The 22,558-nt window shown below is 46.8% G+C and overlaps 1 protein-coding gene across 2 annotated transcripts in view; it reads right to left on the bottom strand.

Annotated features, from left to right (window-relative positions):
- KAZN (kazrin, periplakin interacting protein) overlaps positions 1-22,558 on the bottom strand; it is a 217,010-nt gene that overhangs the window by 115,145 nt on the left and 79,307 nt on the right. The gene's annotated exons all lie outside the window — the stretch shown is intronic.

Genomic DNA, 22,558 nt, shown 5'->3' with positions numbered 1-22,558 from the left:
GGACCTTCTGCATGCAAATGCTCTACAACCTACGTTTTCCTTCCATTAGACAAAGGCGCTCTACAGCAGCACATAAAAGATAGCAAATAAATTCTGATGAATTTCTTACCTTACACAGTCAGACCACTGGCCTATCAAGCTCAGAATTGTCCACAATGGCTGCCAGAAGCTCTCCAGGATTTCACAGCCTTACGTAGAGCTGTTGGCAATCGAACACAAGACCCTCTGGATGTACAAGAGTTGCTCTGCTACTGAACTATGTGGATACTATTTATGTGGTTTTATCCCACTAAAAACAACATTTGGGAGGAGGGGTGTGTATCCACCAATGATGGTAGGCAACAAGGTCAAAGCCCCCCCCCATTCCAAATCTATCCATCTTGTCTCTCCAGCCTGGCTTTTTTAAATAAATAAATAAATAAATAAATAAATAAATAAATAAATAAATAAATAAAGGCCAGACTATGTCACAATCTAGCTCAGCTCCACGTTGGCTGCAGAGAGGCCATCAAATGGCTGGAGACAGATCATTTCCCCAGAGTTTACAGAATTACAGCACTGAGCCATCGAGTTCCACCCTCTGCTTGATGGAGCAAATCCAGAGCAAATCCAGAGTTAGAAACAAGTCCAGCTGAACTATAAGCAAGCCCCCGCCCCCCGCGCTTGAAAAAAACCCCTCCCAGCTTAATGCTCTTACCTTGCTCCTGCCACCTCCACATGGGAGTTTATGCCAATGTTCAACCAAAATCTACCTTCCTGTAGCTTAAAACCCAAGGGATGCCGGTGGCGCTGTGGGTTAAACCACAGAGCCTAGGACTTGCCAATCAGAAGGTCGGCGGTTCAAATCCCTGCAACGGGGTGAGCTCCCGTTGCTTGGTCCCTGCTCCTGCCAACCTAGCAGTTCGAAAGCACGTCAAAGTCAAGTAGATAAATAGGTACCGCTCTGGCGGGAAGGTAAACGGCATTTCCGTGTGCTGCTCTGGTTCGCCAGAAGCGGCTTAGTCATGCTGGCCACATGACCCGGAAGCTGTATGCCGGCTCCTTCGGCCAATAAAGCAAGATGAGCGCTGCAACCCCAGAGTTGGTCACGACTGGACCTAATGGTCAGGGGTCCCTTTACCTTTAACTTAAAACCTATCCAAGAGAGTATGATATCACTAGCACTTTACACAGGGTGTTTGCTAACCTCTTTACTGTTACTATTACTGTTTGTTAAATTTGTTACTGTGGTGGTTTTCTTTTTTTCAAGAGAGGCTTCCAAAACTCTGCTCATTTGAACTCCTCCTTGATTTTTTTTTTTGCTGTTCTGGTTTACTTGTTCATTTAAAGCATTAAAAAACCCCTCACAGAACCCCCCCTTCAGCCAAAAACAAGCTTAAAATTTCAATGTGATTAGGTGAATACCCGGTTTATAATCTAAAAAGCACAACACAAAAGTAAAAGGCATTGAGAGGATGAAAGTAAACTTAGGCACAAGTTTTCAGTTGCTGAATTATTAGGAATACCTTGCTGGAGTAACTTGCTTCCAAATTGGAAAAAAAGAGAAGATGCTTTGTAAATTATACACTTTTATTTTTGCAAATTTTGCTAGAGATTTCCAGACCATTTCTATTTCAATTCCCACCCCTTGATATTACTTATATACATAAGTGAGCATTGACAAAACAGCCCCCAAAGCCATCTTGATATGGTCATATGAACGGCTGTATTCAAGATCCTTTTTCAGCAGCATCTCACTGATGTGCAATGTGTTCCTGCAGGCTAATGAAACATTGCTTTAGAAAACCTTCCACTCATACTAATCACCTAACACCCCTAAAAAAACCAAACCCTGCCTGCACTGCAACAACTACACAGCAGGAACATGTTGAAATGCAACTTGCATGCTCTAGAGAGCTTGGGAGTCCCTGAGGGTCACACCCTGTCCATGTAGGCTTTTCATGCAAATTACGCAGACGAATCATGCAAAAAAAGAGAGAGAAAGCTGAGCGGTCCCTTCTAGGTAACAGCCATGAAATCAGCAATTCTCAAAGAAAAAGGAGGGAGAACAAATAATTATCTGCTGCCTTTACAGTGAAAGGCCTTGCTGGTGCAGGGCAAGAAAAAGAAGGCAGTGTGGAAGGATTATGCCCTTCCCGCCTGACACTGTGCTGTGTGACAGCGAGACAGAGCAGTCGATTAAGGGTTGTGACATCCCCGGTTCTCTGCTGAATTACTGCAACTTCTTTTCTCAGATTTACTCCTAGGCCTGCACAAGGACTGGACCATGGAAGCATGCGGTTTTCAAAACACGGGTCTTGTAAAATGATGGCAAACCCTCCAAGTGTCCCTATTTTCCAGGGACAGTCTTGGATTTACAGAAGCAGCCCCAGTTTCTGATTTTCCTCAGGACATCCCTATTTCCACTGGAGAATTGTTGGAGGAGTTATGCAACCCCTGAGCCATCTGAAGGCAGCCCTGTATAGGGAAGTTTTTAAACATTTAATTTTTTATATACATGTATGTTGGAAACTGCCCAGAGTGGATGGGGCAACCCAGTCAGATGTGTGGGGTATATGTAAATAGTACAACAACAACAACAACAACAACAGAATAGGGCATCCCTATTTTCATTGGAGAAACGTTGGAGGGTATTGTTATGGGGTACTTCCAAAACTCTTTAGGATTGAGTTGGAGACAATATTGTTTTCCAGTAAATTTATTTGTATGTTTCCTTGAATAGCTTTTTTTTTTTGGGGGGGGGGGAACCAAACCAATTGGACTGATTAATAGTGCAATTTCCTCCACCACCATTACCTGAACTGTGACATCTGCATTCAAAGTTCACTTATGTTTTAATTGGGATGTACAAATTAAAATGCAAATGGAACAAATTTATCCCTTTTTCCTAGTGTGAACCATAGCACAGTGAACCACTTGAACCTAGTTCTGCAGAGGAAGATTTGTGCATTAGTGGCAAGGCACGTTCGTTATATGTAGAAGAAGAAGGGGAGTTTGGATTTGATATCCTGCTTTATCACTTCCCGAAGGAGTCTCAAAGCGGCTAACATTCTCCTTTCCCTTCCTCCCTCACAACAAACACTCTGTGAGGTGAGTGAGGCTAAGAGACTTCAAGAAGTGTGACTAGTCCAAGGTCATCCAGCAGCTGCATGTGGAGGAGCGGAGACGCGAACCCAGTTCCCCAGATTACGAGTCTACTGCTCTTAACCACTACACCACACTGGCTCTCTATGTAGAAGGACCCAGGTTCAGTTCCCAGTGTTTCCATGTAAGGGTGGGAGAAACCCCCTACTTGAAACCTTGGGGAGCCATCGCCCATCAGTGTAGACAATTACTGAGCCAAATGAACCAAAGGTTTTGACTCAGTACAAGACAGCTTCCAGTGTTTGCTTGGAGCAACCATAACATCATGGTAGAATCATGTGCTTTGCCTGTAGAAGCTCACTGGGAAGCCCTGTTGTATCAAACCCTGAAGAGCTACTGCCAGTCAGTGTCGGAAATACTAAGCTAGGTGAACCAGAGATCTCACTCAATGGAAGGCAACTTCCAGCTTGTTTTCTCCTGCTCTGGAGGGTAGGACCTGAACCAGTGACTTCAAGGTACAAGAAAGGAGATTCCAACTAGAACTTTCTGATGGGAAGAGTTGTTCGCCAGTGGGACGGACTCCCACAAGAGGTGGTGGACTCCCTTCCTTGGAGGTTTAAAAGCAGAGGTTGGGTGGCCATCTGTCATGGATGCTTTAGGTGACATCCCTGCATTGGTCCCTTCCAACTCTATGATTCTGTATTTCCATCAGTGTTGGCTCTTGGTTGGCTGCAAGACAACATCCACAGTGCCCCTCCTTCACTGAGCCTGCCTCCTCCCTCCAAGTGTGTCTTGCCAAGGGGCTGTCACACGCCCGGTTATGCCACCCTTGATTTCTGGATTCCAATGAATCACACGCCAACTGTTCTTTCTTGCTGCCACGGTACGGTAGGATCTCTCCAAGCAACCGTGCGTGGCAGCACAGGCTGGCTCCTGTCCCTTTGGCATAAAGCCCCCGGCCCCTGCTTGGCGTGCCAGGAAATAAGAAGGTTTGACGCTCCTAACGTCTGCGAAACAAAGAGGGTCTGTTGGCACTTATCGCCACTGGAATCATGTTGCATCCGTATCACCTGCGCTGATAGGATTATTTGGCTGTTGTTATGTACGCTTCATAATTCAATAACAAAACCTGTGCTGCCCCAGGGGTGGTGGATAATACTCAAAGATTATTGGGCTGGATTAGCGTTCGCCTTTTATGAATTGTAAACTCCGAGAGTCACAGAGCAATCAGCGAGAGGAGAGACAGATGCAGCTAAGATCCAAGAGTGCTCGGCAGATGTTGTGCTGGACTTTTGCGCGGGGAAATGCCTGCCAGTGTCCTCAGACGTTGGGCCCTGCAGCCAGGTGGAAGTGCGCTGGGCAGAAGGAACACCCAAGGAACTAAGTTTGCTTTTTCTCCTCTTCAGCCAGAGGACAGACAAAAGGAATCCGTTCTTCAGATAATGCATGAACTAGAGAATTCACTCCAACATATTGGTAGCAATGACCACCTACTTGGAGGCAGTGCTGTGTAGTGGTTAGAGCACTGAACTGGGACCTGGGAGACCGGGTTTCAAATCTCCACTGGACCACGAAGGTCACTGGGTAACCTTGGGCCAGGCGCTGCCTTTCAGCCTAACCTAATCACAGGTTTGTTGTGACGATAAAATGAGGATGGGGAGAACCATGTTGGCCACCTTGAGCTCCTTTGATGGAAAAAAAGCTGGGATATGAACACAGTAAGCAAACAAACAAAGGCTTCCTTCTAATCTCAGGTGTGTAGGGATTCCTAATAGGAAAGCAGGGCTGGGGAACCTGGGCATCCCCAGATGTTGTTGGATTCCATTTCCCATCAGGCCCTGCAAGTGCGGGCAATGCTTATGCATGATGGGTGCTGTAGTCCAGCACAGGGGGAACTGCAGGCCACCCCCACCCCCAGTTCAGTGCAGCAAGCTGCCTGCTGCCTGTCTGTTGACTGTGACAGCCCCAGCCACGAGCTGTTCAAAATAAGCAATTTGTGCGGAAATTATGTCTTTCCACTATATTAGCCACAAAACAAAACACTCCCTTGGCTTTTAAATCAATGCAAGGCAGTCTGCTGCAGTCGATGGAGCAAGGCATCCAACAGACTGGGTAGTGCTGGGCTAGGGAACATGTGGTCTTCTAGATGCAAACCCATGTGCATTTTCACACACTGACACTGCAGATCAGGAATCCCCTGCTCCCAGCCTGCTGGAGACCCATGGAAAGGGGCTGGAATTTATTTATTTTTTTCTAAAAGAGTGGAAAATGTGAGTAGCCCACCCTAACAAAACTGTAATAAGGCACTTTCAAAAGGCAAAAGAAATGGGCCAGGGATTTACTAGGAATCTAGATTTACTAGGGTTTACTTGACTGGAAAACAGGGTCCAGTGATAGCTCATAGTCCCCTGCAGAGTTCCTTATGCAAGCCTGGCTGAAACGAATTGGCAACTACATCGGTGCAACAGCTGCTTGCTCTTGATGCTTACATACTAGTGGATATCACAGAATCATGGAATTGCAGAGTTGGAAGGGACCACCGGGGGTCATCTAGTCCAACCCCCTGAAATGCAGGAATCTTTTGCCCAATGCAGGGCTCGAACCCAGGACTCTGTGATTAAGAGTCTCCTGCCCTGTCCTCCGTGATGGTATGGATGCTCTCTGATGGAAGCTCACAGAGTCAGAACAGAAGAGAACACACAAGAGGAATTGGTTTGTTCTTTTGTGTCACAGCATGATATAGCTCAGTGGTAGAGCACCGGGTTCAATCCTCAACAGGTAGGGCTGGGAGAGATCCTCTGAAACCATAGAGAGCTGATCTATGTGTTCGGAGACTGACCCTGTGGCTTTTCTGCAGAGCTACAAAATGGGTCTATGGTCTGATCTGGCATGGCTCACTTCATGGCTCTATGTTCACCAGCCTTTCAGACCACTGCCTGACTGTTAAATATACCTCTCCGCCCTTGCGGGCTGCTGTCGCCTCCACCCACCCACCCCAAACAGCTGGGAACTCTGTGTAGGAAAGCAGGAGACCTGTGTTAGACAACGGGATCAATGAGTCAGGACAGATGTTGCCAGCCTGAACAATCGCTCTGGACAGGGAGGTGGTGATCAGTATCATTAAAAAATAAAGAGCTGAAAGATTTGGGAAAACAGGCTCCGAAAAGCAGCAGGCCGCCTAACACACAAGAAGCAATTTCGAGACGGCGCGGCAGGGGGAATTGAGAGCGACAGATCAAAACATCGAGCTGGGAAAATAATGGGTTTTTGCTTCTAATGACTGCAGAATTACTCTATAGTCAAGACAGAGGAACCAGGCAGAGGTGAGGGACCAGCAGAGTAAAGATTTGGAGCAGTGGAACAACGAACAAAGCAACTGCTGTATCACGGGGAGCGGAGGGGACGGGGGGGGGGAGAGTTTCGGTTCAGTTCACGTTTAAAAGCGAACTTATCCAATTTGCGTTTTCTGATACAGTACAGGAATGAAAGCACCTATGGAATTTTGCAGTGCTCTTCTCCAGGCAGGTAATGTATACAAAAAGAGGTATACTGGAGTAAAGTGTGTTTTTATCTTGCATTTTTATGCTGTGCACAGCCTTGAGATCTAAAGATGTAGGCTGGTATACAAATGTAATGAAGAAGAATAATAAAATGCATATCTGAGTGAAAACAGCAGACAAGAATAAACGCCATTAGAGGATATTTGTTTGCAAAGGCATGTATACAGTGGTACCTCGGGTTAAGCACTTAATTCATTCCGGAGATCCGTTCTTAACCTGAAGCTGTTCTTAACCTGAAGCACTACTCTAGCTAATGGGGCCTCCTGCTGCCGCTGCGCCGCCGGAGCACAATTTCTGTTCTCATCCTGAAGCAAAGTTCTTAACCCGAGGTACTATTTCTGGGTTAGCGGAGTCTGTAACCTGAAGCGTATGTAACCCGAGGTACCACTGTATTAGGCAAAATTGCATGCAGCCACATTTATTAGGAGAAATTTGCATTAAAATGTTGATGAATTTTCATGTGGACTTAAAAAATAATAACAAACTGATGTGGAAACGTGGAATTGAACCTAAGATTGGAAAAATGCGGAAGTAAGATGAGCTGAAATGGACAGATTCATCTAATCCGTGGCCTAGGGGCCATTACAAATCTCCCCCAAACAGTTATATTTTACCATTTCCCAGATAGAACTTTACCAACTTACCCTATCTTGAAAACCTGACTTATGCTCTGATTAAATTTGGTATGCACAAGAGCACCTGAGACGGGTGCATGCTGATTCATGCATCAGAAAGTTTTTCTTCAGTATGGTGCCATGGTTTTAGGAACACAGGAAGCTGTCAGGTCCTGACTGAGGCCATTGGTTAATCTCGCTCAGTCTTGTCGACTGGCAATTGGTCTTTGGGCTTTCAGACAAGGGTTTTCCTCAGCCCTACCTGGAAATGCCAGGGACTGAACCTTCTTCGTGCAAAGCAGATGATCTTCGACTGAGCTACTGCTTCCTCCAAAAGGAAAACGGGAAACTTCCTATTGGAGGAACGTCAGAAGCTGCCCCAAAACAAATCCACCTCTTCCCCCCTTTTCTTCCCAATGTCTCAACAAATGAAACTGATTTGTAAAAATGTTACAGGGGGGGGGGGATACGTGAGAGAGACATTGCGCACACTTTTGTAAATCAAGAAAATCTTTAATAAAAACAAACAAACAAATCAGATCAGATCATTGGTTCATCAAACTCAGTATTGTCTCCACTGACGTGTGTGTGTGTGTGTGTGTGTGTGTGTGTGTGTCTCCAGGGGTTCAGGCTGGAGTCTTTCTCAGCCTTACCTGGAGATGCTGGGACTGAACGTGGGACTTATAAGGCTGGGATAGCTCAGCTGGTAAATCATGAGACTGCTAACCCCAGGTCATGGGTTCGAGTCCTGCATTGGGCAACATATTCCTGCATTTCAGGGGGTTGCACTAGATGGCCCTCCTGGTCCCTTCCAACTCGACAATTCTGTGATTCTACATACAAAGAATGTTCTACCAATGCCTCAGCCTTCTTTTTGGGGGGTGGGGTGGGGAGGAGAGTTAGGAGTGCAGCTTCCGACCACAGACACTGTCCTTTAAGTAAGAACATGAGAAGAGGCCTTTTGGATCAGACCAAAGGTCCTCCTGGTCCAGCACCCTGTTTTTCACAGCGGTCAACCAGATGTCTTTTTGGAAGGACAAAGTAGTGAATTTCGTCGTCTCCCTGTGTGCTGAATGCAGAAGCCCCTTTTCTCTTGTCTGGCTTGAACAAAATGCTTTGGGGGAGCTTGAAAAATAGAGGAGACTGTTTTTTTCTACACCCCACCCCCTTACAAATGCAAATGCATCGTGAGTAAAATGTTTACGTTTTGAAATATTGAGTTCAACTCTAAAATAATCCCACATATGCCAGTTTTCCTAAAAATGCGTGAACAGTGTTGACGCAGTTTGGAACACAGTCAAGAAATTCCTCCACGTTTTCCAGGCATTGTAGGTTTCTGCATTTGAGCAAGACGCACATTCTTTCAAGCATTAAATATGTGTTAGAATGCCGAATTACAAGCTTCACAAATGAGGTTCAAGGTTTCAGTTTATTCTCCACCCCACCTTCTCCGAAACCAGCTTTCCCTTCCCTCCTGGCTGAGCCAGAATCTCAATCAACAGATGTGTTTGGAATGAGATACATTACCCAGAGGAAATTTTGGCTGAGGGGCTAAACTGTGTGTCATATTCAGTCAGCTCACACACACGCCCGACAACAGCAGGCAGCTGGTCCCTCGAAGACAAGCAACGCGCTGGCTGGGAATGATGAGATCTCAGCATCATCTCTCCACGGAGAGCAAAAGGAGGGTGGAGAGACGGATTGCTCCGTTGTCTGATGCAGAAAATGACGGGGTCAGAAGGGAGAGAGGCAGAGGGAGGCAAGGCTGGGAACAGCTCCACACATTTCGCCGCACAATGCAGCTGAACCACAAGACGCACCCCAGGATCGTCTGTGACGTCACCAGGAGGGAAGGGAGGCTGTGAACGTCGGGTCCCTTGCTTGTGGCATTGTAGGCTGCAGGTCCGCAACACAGCACCTGCGTTGTCTGTGGGGTTCAGTCTCCCCACAGCACCTCCAGGCAGAGCCGGAAACCCCAAAGGACTGTTGGCCAGTGATTGTAGACCAGTGATCCTCAAACCCAGGTCCCCAGCTATTGCTGGACTATACAGTGGTACCTCGGGTTAAGTACTTAATTCATTCCGGAGGTCCGTTCTTAACCTGAAACTGTTCTTAACCTGAAGCACCACTTTAGCTAATGAGGCCTCCTGCTGCTGCCGCGCCGCCAGAGCACAATTTCTGTTCTCATCCTGAAGCAAAGTTCTTAACCTGAAGCACTATTTCTGGGTTAGCGGAGTCTGTAACCTGAATCGTATGTAACCTGAAGCGTATGTAACCCGAGGTCCCACTGTAACTCCTATCATTCCTACCTAGCAGGACCAGGGGGGTGATTCCTCCATGAATTTGTCCAATCTTCTTTTAAAGCCATCCCTATATATGGCCAACTTGTGGGAGTGAGTTCCGCAGGATAACCGACATATATTTGTATCTTGTTTTTCCACCTGCAAGCTCAAGGCTGTGTACGTTTTCTTCTCTCCCCCACCCCTCTTTGTGAGGTAGGCTAGACTACTTTAATACACAGGCAGCAGTTCATGTCGATAATTTTTGTGTGTGTTTGTGTGTGTGGAATATAGAGGCCCCAATCTGCATACAGTGTAACTAACCAGGATATTCTGTTGGTATCCCTGGAGTCTAAACCCTTAGACCGGGGCTCTAACATTGACGCAACTCCCGGTAAAGTCTGAACTCTTATTTTTTGGAATTGCTACAGATCCTTTTGACCAAATAAATTCACCTCCAACTTTGCATCAGAAAGAAGCCGGTAGCTAGTAAAAGACTTGAAAAGTCCCACCCAAAAAAACACTGTCTCCATTTTAATCAGATCCTTTAAAAAAATCCACAGAGATCTTTCACCTGAACGGAACTTTTGCAGAAGTCCTGAGCAAAGCACACAAAGTATCTGGATGAGTATATAGCTCACCTTTCCTATATATATAAAAATGTCAGCAATGGCCTTTCTTTGTGACAACCAATGGAAAACATTTGTATGGATACATTTGTATCTATCCATGTAACTGTCCCATTGATGGACATGTGGCAACATCTATGACACAATCTGACTTCTAGCCAAAGCCCACCGCTGAGTGCCTGTCACTTCCACTGCTCATCTCTGCCTTCTTCATGGACTCCAATGGCCTTGACAAATAATTGCCTAGACAGGCTGACAATCGGAAGCAAAACGTATCAGCCAGAACCAAACAAACCAGAGGCACAATCCATTGAGAGCCTTTCCTTGCAAACATCCGACCAGCAGTCTCAAGGAAGGCTTGCACACCCCTGCCTCTCTTCTGAATTTCAACCTTCACCTTTTGCAGTTCAGAGTCAAGCAAGCCATTTTGACGTGGCTGAAAACACCACAGGTCCGATGGACAAATGTAGCTCTCTGGGCCTCTGTACACTGGGCCTTGGGTGTCTCTGAGACCATTTATTTTGTTCTTATCACTGGTGTTCTGTAATGTGTTTTTAACGCTGTAGACTGCCCTCCTGGGATCTTCGGAGAAAGGGTGGTATATAAATGGAAATATTATTATTATTATTATTATTATTATTATTATTATTATTAGCTCCAAAACCAGCACCCCTCACAAACCCTGCTCTGCACCCTCCTTGGCTAATTTGGCTTGGCTGGGATTGATCTGTTTCATGAAAGTTATATGTCCCTTGATTGTAAAAACAAAACAAAAAACAGTTTTATGAAAATAACAAAATAATGGATAAGAGCAGTTAAAGACAGCTATTTACAACATTCAGAAATAACTGAAATCAATTATAAGCTAAAAACAGATTAAAACGCATGTCAGCATTCTACATATCTGGGAAGGCTCGCGCAGCAAAAATGTTTTTAGCAAGCGCTGAAAATAGTATAGTGGTACCTTGGGTTACAGAAGCTTCAGGTTGCATACGCTTCAGGTTACAGACTCCGCTAACCCAGAAATAGTACCTCAGGTTAAGAACTTTGCTTCAGGATGAGAACAGAAATTGCACGGTGGTGGCACGGCAGCAGCGGGAGGCTAAGAACAGGTTAAGAACAGTTTCAGGTTAAGAATGGACCTCTGGAACGAATTGTGTACGTAACCAGAGGTACCACTGTACAGTGAAGGCACCTGCCGGATGTCAATAGGCAGGGAGTTCCAAAGTGTTGGCACTGCCACACTAAAAGATGGATTTCTTGAAAATGCAGAACATGTATTATGTGGCAGTTTTGCAGACTGAAGTAGCCAAGTACATGGGTTCAGGCAATCTTGCAAGTAAACTGGTCCCAAGTTGTTTAGGGCTTTATATACCATGAGTAACTCTTTAAACTTGGCCCAGAAGCAAATGAGCAACCAGTGAAGATCTCTGAGCTGAGGCGTTAAGATGCTGACAGGGTCTCATGCGCAAAAGTGGGCCGAGAAACAAATGGGGGGGCCCAACAAAACACGTTTTTGTTATTTTCTTTGTTTTGAAAGCTCACATTCATGCAAATGAACACCCAGCCCTGCTCCCCAAGTAAGCAAAGTCAATATAATCCAATGAATCAAAGTACCAATTCTTTATGCTCTTAAACCAGGCATCCCCAAACTCGGCCCTCCAGATGTTTTGGGACTACAACTCCCATCATCCCTAGCTAACAGGACCAGTGGTCAGGGATGATGGGAATTGTAGTCCCAAAACATCTGGAGGGCTGAGTTTGGGGATGCCTGTCTTAACCTAATAGGTCTGTCCAGGTTCCTGCAACAGGCTGTTCCTACAAATAGTTCTCTCACATCTCTGTATCCTCCATCCATCCAAGCAAAGCACCTTAGCAGAGTCGAAGGACATCTTCCAGCTAGGAATAACCCTCAAGGAGCGTGTGAAGCAGCTCCAGAGAGAGGTGAGGCCTGGAGAAAGTCCATAGGGCCAGATGGAGAGACCTGGAGGGCCACATTTGACACCCCCCTGCCCTGCCTGAGGTTCCTCACCCCTGGCATTGATATTTGAGCATCATTTGCACAGCCCAGCAGGCACGGAAGATGGGAAATTGAGGCAAAGTGGGAGATGTCATCGCCACCTAAATTTGATTCAGAGTAGACCTATTGAAATGAATGGCGTTAAGTTGATGTCTGTTAATTACAGTGGATCTACTTGGAATAGGATTAGCACTGGCTGCAGCCCAGAATTTATTGGGGAGTAGGCAGGGGAGAGAAAAGATAACAGGGTGGAGGCATTTTAACAGCAAAAAAGGATACTGCAACTTGCAAACACTCCTCCTCCGCAGGCCTGGTGGCTAATGGAATGGAAATACATAACGTAATTTCTCTGCCCCTGGAAGGCTCGGCTGGTTGTAGCATGTCCTGGAACCACCAGCCACCATTATTCATGCAAACAATTACACTTAATTTCCTTTACGTTTGGCAGGTTAGTAGTCAGAAAGGAACACGGGAAGCAGGGGGAAATGGGAGACTCAGCACTAAGTTGTTCTGTTTAATTCACAGCCCTTTTCTTAAGAAACTTGCAAGATGATGAAAGTAGTGATGGCACAGAAAGCATTTTCTTGAAAGTATTTTAAAGTTGGAGAGATACACGGAAGAACTCAACGTTTTCCTCTGCAAAGACTGATGCTGCCTATTTGTCATCTTTGTCATTTGATGATATTTGATTTTTCTGCTTGAACGCCTTCACTATTTGGCATGCAATGGCATCTGGGGTTCTGACTGAATTATCTGATTGCTAGCATGCAATGGTGTCTAGCATCTAATCATATTTGATGGGCTTTGGTGTCTGGCACGCAAAGACATTGCATACTCTGAGCAAATTATTTAACAAGCTGGTCTCTGACCACAACTGAAATCTTGATAAGGTTTTATAGCTGACACCTCTTTTGCTTCTGGCCTCATCCGCCACTGCCATGTGGCCCTCAGAAGGTTGCCCAGAAAGGAATGTGGCCCTTGAGCAGGGGAAAGTTATCCATCCCTGCTCAATGGAGTGAATCATGTGGCTGATTTTGCCACTATTACGGGCTGGAGAGGAAGGGGTTGCTGCCAGGGTTGCGATGTGAGGGCTCAAAGAATTGTGGGAAGACGCCTGCTTCTTGGGAGAAAAGCAATGACAAACCTAGACAGCATCTTAAAGAGCAGAGACATCACCTTGCCAACAAAGGTCCGTATAGTTAAAGCCATGGTTTTCCCAGTAGTGATGTATGGAAGTGAGAGCTGGACCATAAAGAAGGCTGATCGCCGAAGAATTAATGCTTTTGAATTATGGTGCTGGAGGAGACTCTTGAGAGTCCCATGGACTGCAAGAAGATCCAACCTATCCATTCTGAAGGAAATCAGCCCTGAGTGCTCACTGGAAGGACAGATCCTGAAGCTGAGGCTCCAATACTTTGGCTACCTAATGAGAAGAGAAGACTCCCTGGAAAAGATCCTGATGTTGGGAAAGATGGAGGGCACAAGGAGAAGGGGACGACAGGACGAGATGGTTGGACAGTGTTCTCGAAGCTACCAGCATGAGTTTGACTAAACTGCGGGAGGCAGTGGAAGACAGGAGTGCCTGGCATGCTCTGGTCCATGGGGTCATGAAGAGTCGGACACGACTAAACGACTAAACAACAACAAAAAATATTCAAGGGACTATTTCTGATGGGGCATGGGCAGCTTTGTGGCACCATTGTATTCATAATTCCTTATTAACCTTGGAGAGGAGGACAACATTTCGGTACATTGATCCATATGTGGTGGGAGTGCCCAAAAGCCAGAGCTCCCCCCCCCCCCGGCCAGAACTCAGTTCTAGCACCTCTCAGGTGGGCACCATTGCCATTATAAGAGGAGTTCATGTTGAGTTCCAGCATCTCTTTTTCTAGTATAATAGCACTGCCACAAGCTCAGCAATTTGGACAGGATGCTTTTGCAATCCTTGCTGATCTCCATCACAGAGGTATTGAAACAGAACCGGGATTAGCTCTGCTCTTCTTTCAGGGATATTCCCAGTTAAGAATCTGATAAACCACCTCCTTGTGGCAGCTGGGGTGACACTGGAAAGGTGCAGACAGCTGTACAAGATGCAAGAGGGTATGGTACTTGGCACTGACTGATAAACTTGCATGGCGCTATGGAGTGATGCATGGAGGAAAAATCAGGAGCCTTTCAACACTGATTGGTTTTTTATTTATTAGAGGAATCTAGACACCCACTGTAACTCATGCAGCTTTTGGCCACGGTTGTTGAACTTAAGGTAAAGGTAAAGGTACCCCTGCCCGTACGGGCCAGTCTTGACAGACTCTAGGGTTGTGCGCCCATCTCACTCAAGAGGCCGGGGGCCAGCGCTGTCCGGAGACACTTCCGGGTCACGTGGCCAGCATGACAAAGCTGCATCTGGCGAGCTTCCCGCTAGTAAGCGGTCCCTATTTATCTACTTGCACCCGGGGGTGCTTTCGAACTGCTAGGTTGGCAGGCACTGGGACCGAGCAACGGGAGCGCAACCAGCCGCAGGGATTCGAACCGCCGACCTTTCGATCGGCAAGTCCTAGGCGCTGAGGCTTTTACCCACAGCGCCACCCGCGTCCCTCTGTTATTGAACTTAACATGCTTCTATTATTTTCTGCCTTTTACACATCATGGCTGTATTTTGCTTTCTACTTGGTGACCAATGCACATTATTTGTTGTTTGCATTGCTTCATGGGTTTGAATACAAATTATATTATATAAGGGCAGGGGGAGGACAGGAGATCTGGGTCCCACTGCCTTTGGCCCCTAGCCTAGCAATGCCTCAGCATTACTTTGGTTCCTCCTGTTTTTCCTTCTTTGCCTAAAGGGATGTGTCTGTAGATCCATTTGGGGGGAGATCGATCCTGTGCAGCCTAGCAACATTAATGACCGTAAGTGATTAGCAGCCGAGGCATGAGCTGAACCAGTGACCTGCAGCAGAAAGCCTCCATATCCCATTACAAACCCCCTGAGCTGTCCACTCCCTCGTTTAATTTCAAGCCGAACCTTTTGCCCTTCCTGCTTAATCTTCCCAGTCCCGTTAAAACACTCCCTCAATTACAATTTTCACTGTTGTCACCGCTCTCAACGGCTTCCAGCCACCTCAATTATTATCCTCCCGCTCCCGCTCTCAAAGCCGGGTTGCCCGTAGCTCTGCAAATCCTTGCGGCGAGCCTGTTTGTAGTCATTTGGGTTATTTGCAAAAAAGAGAGAGAAAGTGCAAGCAAATAGGCACTCCTTCGGTAGGCGGCAAACCCTACCAAAGGCTGCACTCGTGGTTCCAGCGAAGGGCAGCTAGAAGCAGTACCTTAGTCCAGCTGGTAGGCTACTGGATAATTGTAGTGTTGGAAGGGTTCCCCCAAAGGGCATCTAGTCCAACCCCTTGCAATGCAGGAATCACAATTCAAGACTTTTCTCTCTTTCTCTCTCTGCTCCTTCACATAGCTGGATGAGTTTCCCTTTCCCTGTTCTCTGGTGTCTACCCAGCGCTTGGCTTCAAGACACCATACCGACGCAATTGTGCCTCTTATCTCCGTGGAAGAGCAAAGATCACCCAGCTTCAAATTGGCATAGCAGTTTTCTTCAGCACAACCACCTACTCTCCCGGAGGGAAATGAAGTCGAATGACTAGCAACTCCCTACCACCGCCATTACCGCTTCTGTAATCACTATAATTACACAGAAAATGATCGTCAGCTATAACGGATTAAAGTGTCTTTGAGGCGGGGGGAAGGCAAGGGTGTGTGTGTGGTTTTTTGGTTTTTTTTAATCCTTCTAAATATGAACAGAACAGCAAACTGGGTCATTTTAAAAGACGAGGAAGTCTGCACCCCTGCCTACCACGAACCACCATTCCTCAGGGCTGGATCAGACATCACATTCAACACACACCGTTGGGAGGTATGTGACGGGCGAAATGAAGTTCTGCTTCACACAGCAACGTAGTCAAACTCTGGGATTTGCTCTCACGAGAGATCGTGATGACCACCAACTTGGATGGCTTCAAAAGAGTAAATTGATCGAGAAGGTTATCAACAGCGGCTAGCCACAATAGCTATGTGCTCCTTCCATCACTGGAGAGAGGGTGAAACCAGTTGTTGGAGACTTCTATCATGTCACCACCAGCGTTCGAAATTCGACAGGTGCATCTTGCTATTGGCCACTTGCGACCAAGCGAAGATGCCCAGGGTCAAGGATGGCATCTGATGTCTCCACCATGTGGAGGCGCATGCCTGGGCATCCTTGAATCTTGACTGTTTTCACAAACTAGCAACGCAACCTGTAGAATTCTATCCATTATATTTTATCTGCGCAATCAAAACGAAATTCAGGAAACAAAACATTGTATTGAAAAATACGGCTTTCGAGCTGTCTGCCCCCCCCCCCCATGGCAACTAGGCATTCCTTATTGGCAACTGTAACCCTGGTTTGAGGAGCCGTTTGGTGCCTAGCTTATATATCTGAGTTTCTAACCCACTTACTTGCCTTTTCTCCTCGCTCCATCCCCTTGATGTTTTTGGTTGCCCCTTAACGTGGTGGGGAAAATATAGTACAGTGGTACCTTGGGTTACAGACATCTCAGGTTACAGACACTTCAGGTTACAAACTCCGCTAACCTGGAAGTAGTACCTCAGGTTGAGAACTTTACCTCAGGATGAGAACGGAAATTGTTTGCCGGCAGCGCGGTGGAAGCAGGAGGCCCCATTAGCTAAAGCGGTACCTCAGGTGAAGAACAGTTTCAGGTTAAGAACGGAGCTCTGGAACGAATTAAGTTCTTAACCCGAGGTACCACGTTGCAGGTCCTGCCACCTTACTTGAGGTCTCAGGTGGTCTCCAGCTCATTGTTGAGACAACCCCTTCTAAGGTTCAGCCAGAGGAGTCCCTGGGAGCTGACTAGGCCCTGCCATGCTTAGGAGACTTGCCTAAGACTTTTGCCTGACCAGACTTGACCTTACTCTACCTGCACTGCTCCTGAGAGGCCAAGTCCCAGCAAGATAAAATACCTTTTAGATACATAGTAAGCCTGCAACATACTGGGGTGTGTGTGTGAGAGACGTTCTGAGGATAGCGCATAAAGCCAATTTTGCATATAGTCAAAACACATTGAGTGAGATGACCTAAGCCCCCCCCCCCCCCCCGGACACCTGCCCCCTTCCTTTTTTTTTTTAAACTGCCAAGCACGTAAACCTGAATGAGCACAACTTAAATGCACCTATGTTGCAGGTCTACGGTACAGCATTAAATATCCTTGCAAGAGCTCTCTAAAGACCCCCACCTTCCCCTCTGCACGGTTGGCTCCTTGGGTCGCCATTATAGGAGGCAATTTTTGTGCCAGTAGAAACCTCTCTTTCCCCAGGCATCTGATGGAGTGTGATAAATGTTCTGCAGCTTATTGCTTTTTTCCCTGCTGTTGACGTTTCGCAGACAATGTTTACGGGATATTGTAATGGTTTTATTGTAATGTGTTCATTTTGTGTGGTTTTTTTGTGTTATGCCTTTGGCTCTCAACTTTTTGTAAGTCACTTAGGCACTTTTTGGGGGGGGGGGGGAGAGACAAATTATACCAATGGCAATAATTTCTCCTGTATAATTTTGCTTTTACATAACAGATACTAAAACTGGAACGATACAGAGAAGAGTAGCATAATATTAAACAGATATCTAGTCTTGTACATGTGTCCACAGGCAGGAAAATAAAATACAAGACTTATTCAAAGGAAGAGGAGAATAATCCAGGGACGAGGCTTCTTCACCTTTGTATGTTTTTTTGTTTATTTAGAAAGATTTGCAAACTGTTTAATCTCTAAACTGCGCACTTAACCAACTCGTAGATAAAATACTGCTAAAACCCACAGAGCTTTTAAACAACAAGCACCACCATCCAGTGAAAATGAGTGGCAAGAGATTCATGCAAGGACTCCATATGGCACACAAGGTAATTATCATTAAAACAAAGGGAAAAATTAGAGAAACCTTTGAAATGAGTACGCGTAACTAGATCGTAGTACGTCTGTGGACGCTTGCTGAAATAAAAAGCTTCTCAGCAAGCACATAAAACAATATGGCAAGGACCCTCCCTAACATCAAGAGGCGGGGAGTTCCAAAGCACACTAAAAAACCGACTCGTCACAAATGGGAAACATGGTGTGGCACTTGGAAAAGGGAAAGTTCCACAGATCGAAGTGGTTCAAAGGGCACGGAGGGGACAATGCCCAAAGTAAACTGAGCAATCCCAGGCCATTAAGTGCTTCAGATACCAATGGCAAAAGAACACCTTAAATCTGGCCTGGTAACGAATCAACAGCCAGTAGGGCTGCGTGATATCTGGTTTTCAACATCGCGATATATCAGCAGCTAAACATCGCAAAATACTGACATAGCATAAAGTCTGAAATAAGGATGGAGCTATGTACAGTGATACCTCGGGTTAAGTACTTAATTTGTTCCGGAGGTCTGTACTTAACCTGAAACTGTTCTTAACCTGAAGCACCACTTTAGCTAATGGGGCCTCCTGCTGCTGCCGTGCCGCCGGAGCCCGATTTCTGTTCTTATCCTGAAGCAAAGTTCTTAACCTGAAGCACTATTTCTGGCTTAGTGGAGTGTGTAACCTGAAGCGTATGTAACCTGAGGTACCACTGTACAGTCATACCTCGGGTTACAGACACTTAAGGTTGCGCGTTTTCGGGTTGTGCACCGCGGCGAACCCAGAAGTACCGGAACAGGTTACTTCTACGTTTTGGCACTCGCACATGCACAGAAGCGCTGGATCGCGACCGGTGCCTCCCACACGGATCACGTTTGCAACCCGAGCGTCCAATGTAGAGGCACTGGCTGGCTTCACAGCCCCCCCCCCCCGCATTGTGATTTTTGCAAAGCACACACACACATCATGATTTGCGATATAGTGCCAGGTCAAAAATTATGAAACTGATATCATGGTATGGACTTCAAACCGGTTTTGGAGGAAATATCGATTTATCTCCCAGCCCTAGCAGCCAGTGCAGATCTTTGGGGTGAGCTGATACAATCTAACTCCTGCTAGCAATTGTGCTGTGGTTTCTGGATAAACTGTAAGAGAAGCACCACACAGGGTGTGTTGAAGTGATCTATTCTTGAAGTTACCAGTGCCTGAACTGCTGTGGTCAAGCTATCCCAGTCCAGGAACGGTCACAGCTTTCATACATGCTGTAGCCAGTACGAAAAAAGCCTTCTTTCCCAAAGAGCTACCAAATAAACACCAAGACAGGAACGAAGCACGAAGATTACCCTACGTGGCTTCACCATCCAAAAGAAAATTAACAGGCAGCTGCGTGTGAGGATCAATAGCCACCAGCCCAGAATATCAGATACACTGCTGCCCTCCGGCAGTGTCACCGTTGTTCAATATCACAAGACCCGTGCAAATTGATTCCTCCTCTGCTTCTTCATGTTCTACTTTATTTTACAATTTAAAGTTAATTTGCATCGAGCCAATGTGCTGGGAGAGCGCATCAAAGGACCTTTCGACTCTTTAATTTTCGCAGCCGCCAAGCATTCTTATGCAAGTGACTCCCCCTCGTCAAATGCAACATGGAATCGCAGGAATGTAAGCACATGAAAGGAGCCCTGCTGGAATAGGCCAAAGGTTCGTCTAGTGCGGCATCCTGTTTCCCACAGTGGGCTACAAGATGTCTCTGGGAATCTCACGAACAGGGAGAGAATGTAGGCAACAGATCTCAGTCTTCAGAGATAAACTTGCCGGGAGCACAGAGGTTCAGTAAGAGCCATCAGGAGATCTAATTCTCTTTTCAAGCCATCAGAGCTAATGGATACCACTGCATCATGAGGCAATGAGTTCCATAAGCTAACCGTGTGCTACATGAAGAATTACGTTTGGGGTCTGGGAAGGGATCTGTCTAGAATCGCCTGCCCTTCAGTTAAATTGGATGGCTCTGAAAGAGGAAGGATACTCTCACTGATATGCTCACTACAAACCACACATCCTTTTATAAGCCTCTGTCCAAGGGGAGGGAAACCTGCATATCTCCAGTTGATGATATTATTATTATTATTATTATTATTATTATTATTATTATTATTATATTATCTATACCCCGCCCATCTGGCTGGGTTTCAGCCAGTCTGGGAGGCTTCCAGCAAAATATTAAAATACAACAATTCATCAAATATTAAAAGAGTCCCTAAACAGGGCTGCCTTCAGATGTCTTCTAAAAGTCAGATATTTGCTTATTGCCTTGATATCTGATGGGAGGGCATTCCACAGGGCAGGCGCCACTACTGAGAAGGTCCTCTGCCTGGTTCACTGTAACTTCGCCAGAAGGCCCTTGGCACTGGACCTCAGTGTCCAGCAGAACGATGGGGGTGGAGATGCTCCTTCAGGTATACAGGGCCGAGGCCATTTAGGGCTTTAAAGGTCAGCACCAACACTTCGAATTGTGCTCAGAAGCGTACTGGGAGCCAATGTAGGTCTTTCAGGACCAGTGTTATGTGGTCTCGGCAGCCGCTCCCAGTCACCAGTCTAGCTGCCACATTCTGGATTAGCTGTAGTTTCCGGGTCACCTTCAAAGGTAGCCCCACGTAGAGTGCACTGCAGATTACAACTCCCATGTGTGACTTTCCTGCCACAATGTCAGGCTTCAGGGAATTGGCTTCCTTCTCCCCGCTTTGGCAGCAGATAAGCAAAACAAAGAGAAAGGAGTCTCTTACCAGTAAAAAAATTTAATGATCACAGTGAGAGAACAAAGAATCCATTCCTAGGAATGAAGGTGCTCCCAATTAAGAGTTCCACCTACTTCCTCCCTAGTCACCCACGTCACTCCCGCATCTTCTAACCTGATCTCGCAACCACTGTGCTTTCTGTGCTGCCACCTTATCTGCTCTTCTTGGCCTTGGGCTGAGCTGATGAACTCTTTCAAGCAACAGTGAGTCTGTTAACCCTTTCTCTCTCTCCCAGTTCTCCTCCGCCTAGCTGTTCCCCATACAGTACTTCCCAGCTTCTGCCTTCTGAACTATGTCCCTCTGCAAACCACTGTTCTAAATCTATACTGTCCTCCTGCTTCTGGGATGATTCAGGAACCTGATCAGGAGCAGGCGGGGGCTCCAACCATTCCTCCTCAGTGCAGCCCTCCATAGCACGCTCCCTGACACACAATGACTGGGGTGTTTGATAACATCCGCAGCAGGAGTGGGAAACTATTTTCAACCCCAGGGGCACATTTCCCCCATGGAAAACCCACTGGGAGCCAGAGGGAAAAAGTGAGCGCTAGAAAGAATTGTGACTCCAACCTTTGTACAATAGGCCACAAAATGCACAAAGACTTCTACCCTCCATTCAGACCAAAGCATTCCAGGGTGGTGTAGAGTGGGACCAGTGAAAAGGCCTGGCCAGGGGGGAGATGAATCAGAGGATCCTAGAACTGTAGAGTCGGAAGGGACCCCAAGGGTCATCTAGCCAAACCCTCTGCAGTGCAGGAACTTCAACCAAAGAATCCCTGACAAATGGCCATCCAAAGTCTGCTTAAAGGTAAAGGTAAAGGTACCCCTGCCCGTACGGGCCAGTCTTGACAGACTCTAGGGTTGTGCGCCCATCTCACTCAAGAGGCCGGGGGCCAGCGCTGTCCGGAGACACTTCCGGGTCACGTGGCCAGCGTGACATCGCTGCCCTGGCGAGCCAGAGCTGCACACGGAAACGCCGTTTACCTTCCCGCTAGTAAGCGGTCCCTATTTATCTACTTGCACCCGGGGGTGCTTTCGAACTGCTAGGTTGGCAGGCGCTGGGACCGAGCAACGGGAGCGCACCCCGCCGCAGGGATTCGAACCGCGACCTTTCGATCGGCAAGCCCTAGGCGCTGAGGCTTTTACCCACAGCGCCACCCGCATCCTCAAAAAGTCTGCTTAAGAACCTCCAAAGAAGGAGAGCCCACTACCTTCTGAAGGAGTCCGTTCCACCATCAAACAGCTCTTACCACCAGATAGTTCTTCCAGACGTTTAGTCGGAATCTTCCTTGGAATTTGGATCCAGGTGTGTCCCTGGGTAGAGAGGCTTGGAGGACCACATTGGACTTCTAGGGCTGAGGATCCCACCCTGATGTGGAGTACCACTCTGTCATGCTCTACCTCCGTCATCTTTCCCAGCTCCAGGGGTTTAGCTTACCATCTTAGGCCAGTGATGGCTAAACTTGGCCCTCCAGCTGTTTTGGGACTACAACTCCCATCATCCCTGGCTAACAGGACCAGTAGTCAGGGATGATGGGAAGTGTAGTCCCAAAACAGCTGGAGGGCCAAGTTTGGCCATCACTGATCTTAGGCAGAGAAGGGAACCTCAGTCCCAAGGATGAATGGGGTCCTCCAAGACCC

The sequence above is a fragment of the Podarcis muralis genome, chromosome 7, assembly GCF_964188315.1.
Source record: "Podarcis muralis chromosome 7, rPodMur119.hap1.1, whole genome shotgun sequence".
Classification (NCBI taxonomy): Eukaryota; Metazoa; Chordata; class Lepidosauria; order Squamata; family Lacertidae; genus Podarcis; species Podarcis muralis.
This window is presented reverse-complemented; position numbering and strand designations above follow the sequence as displayed.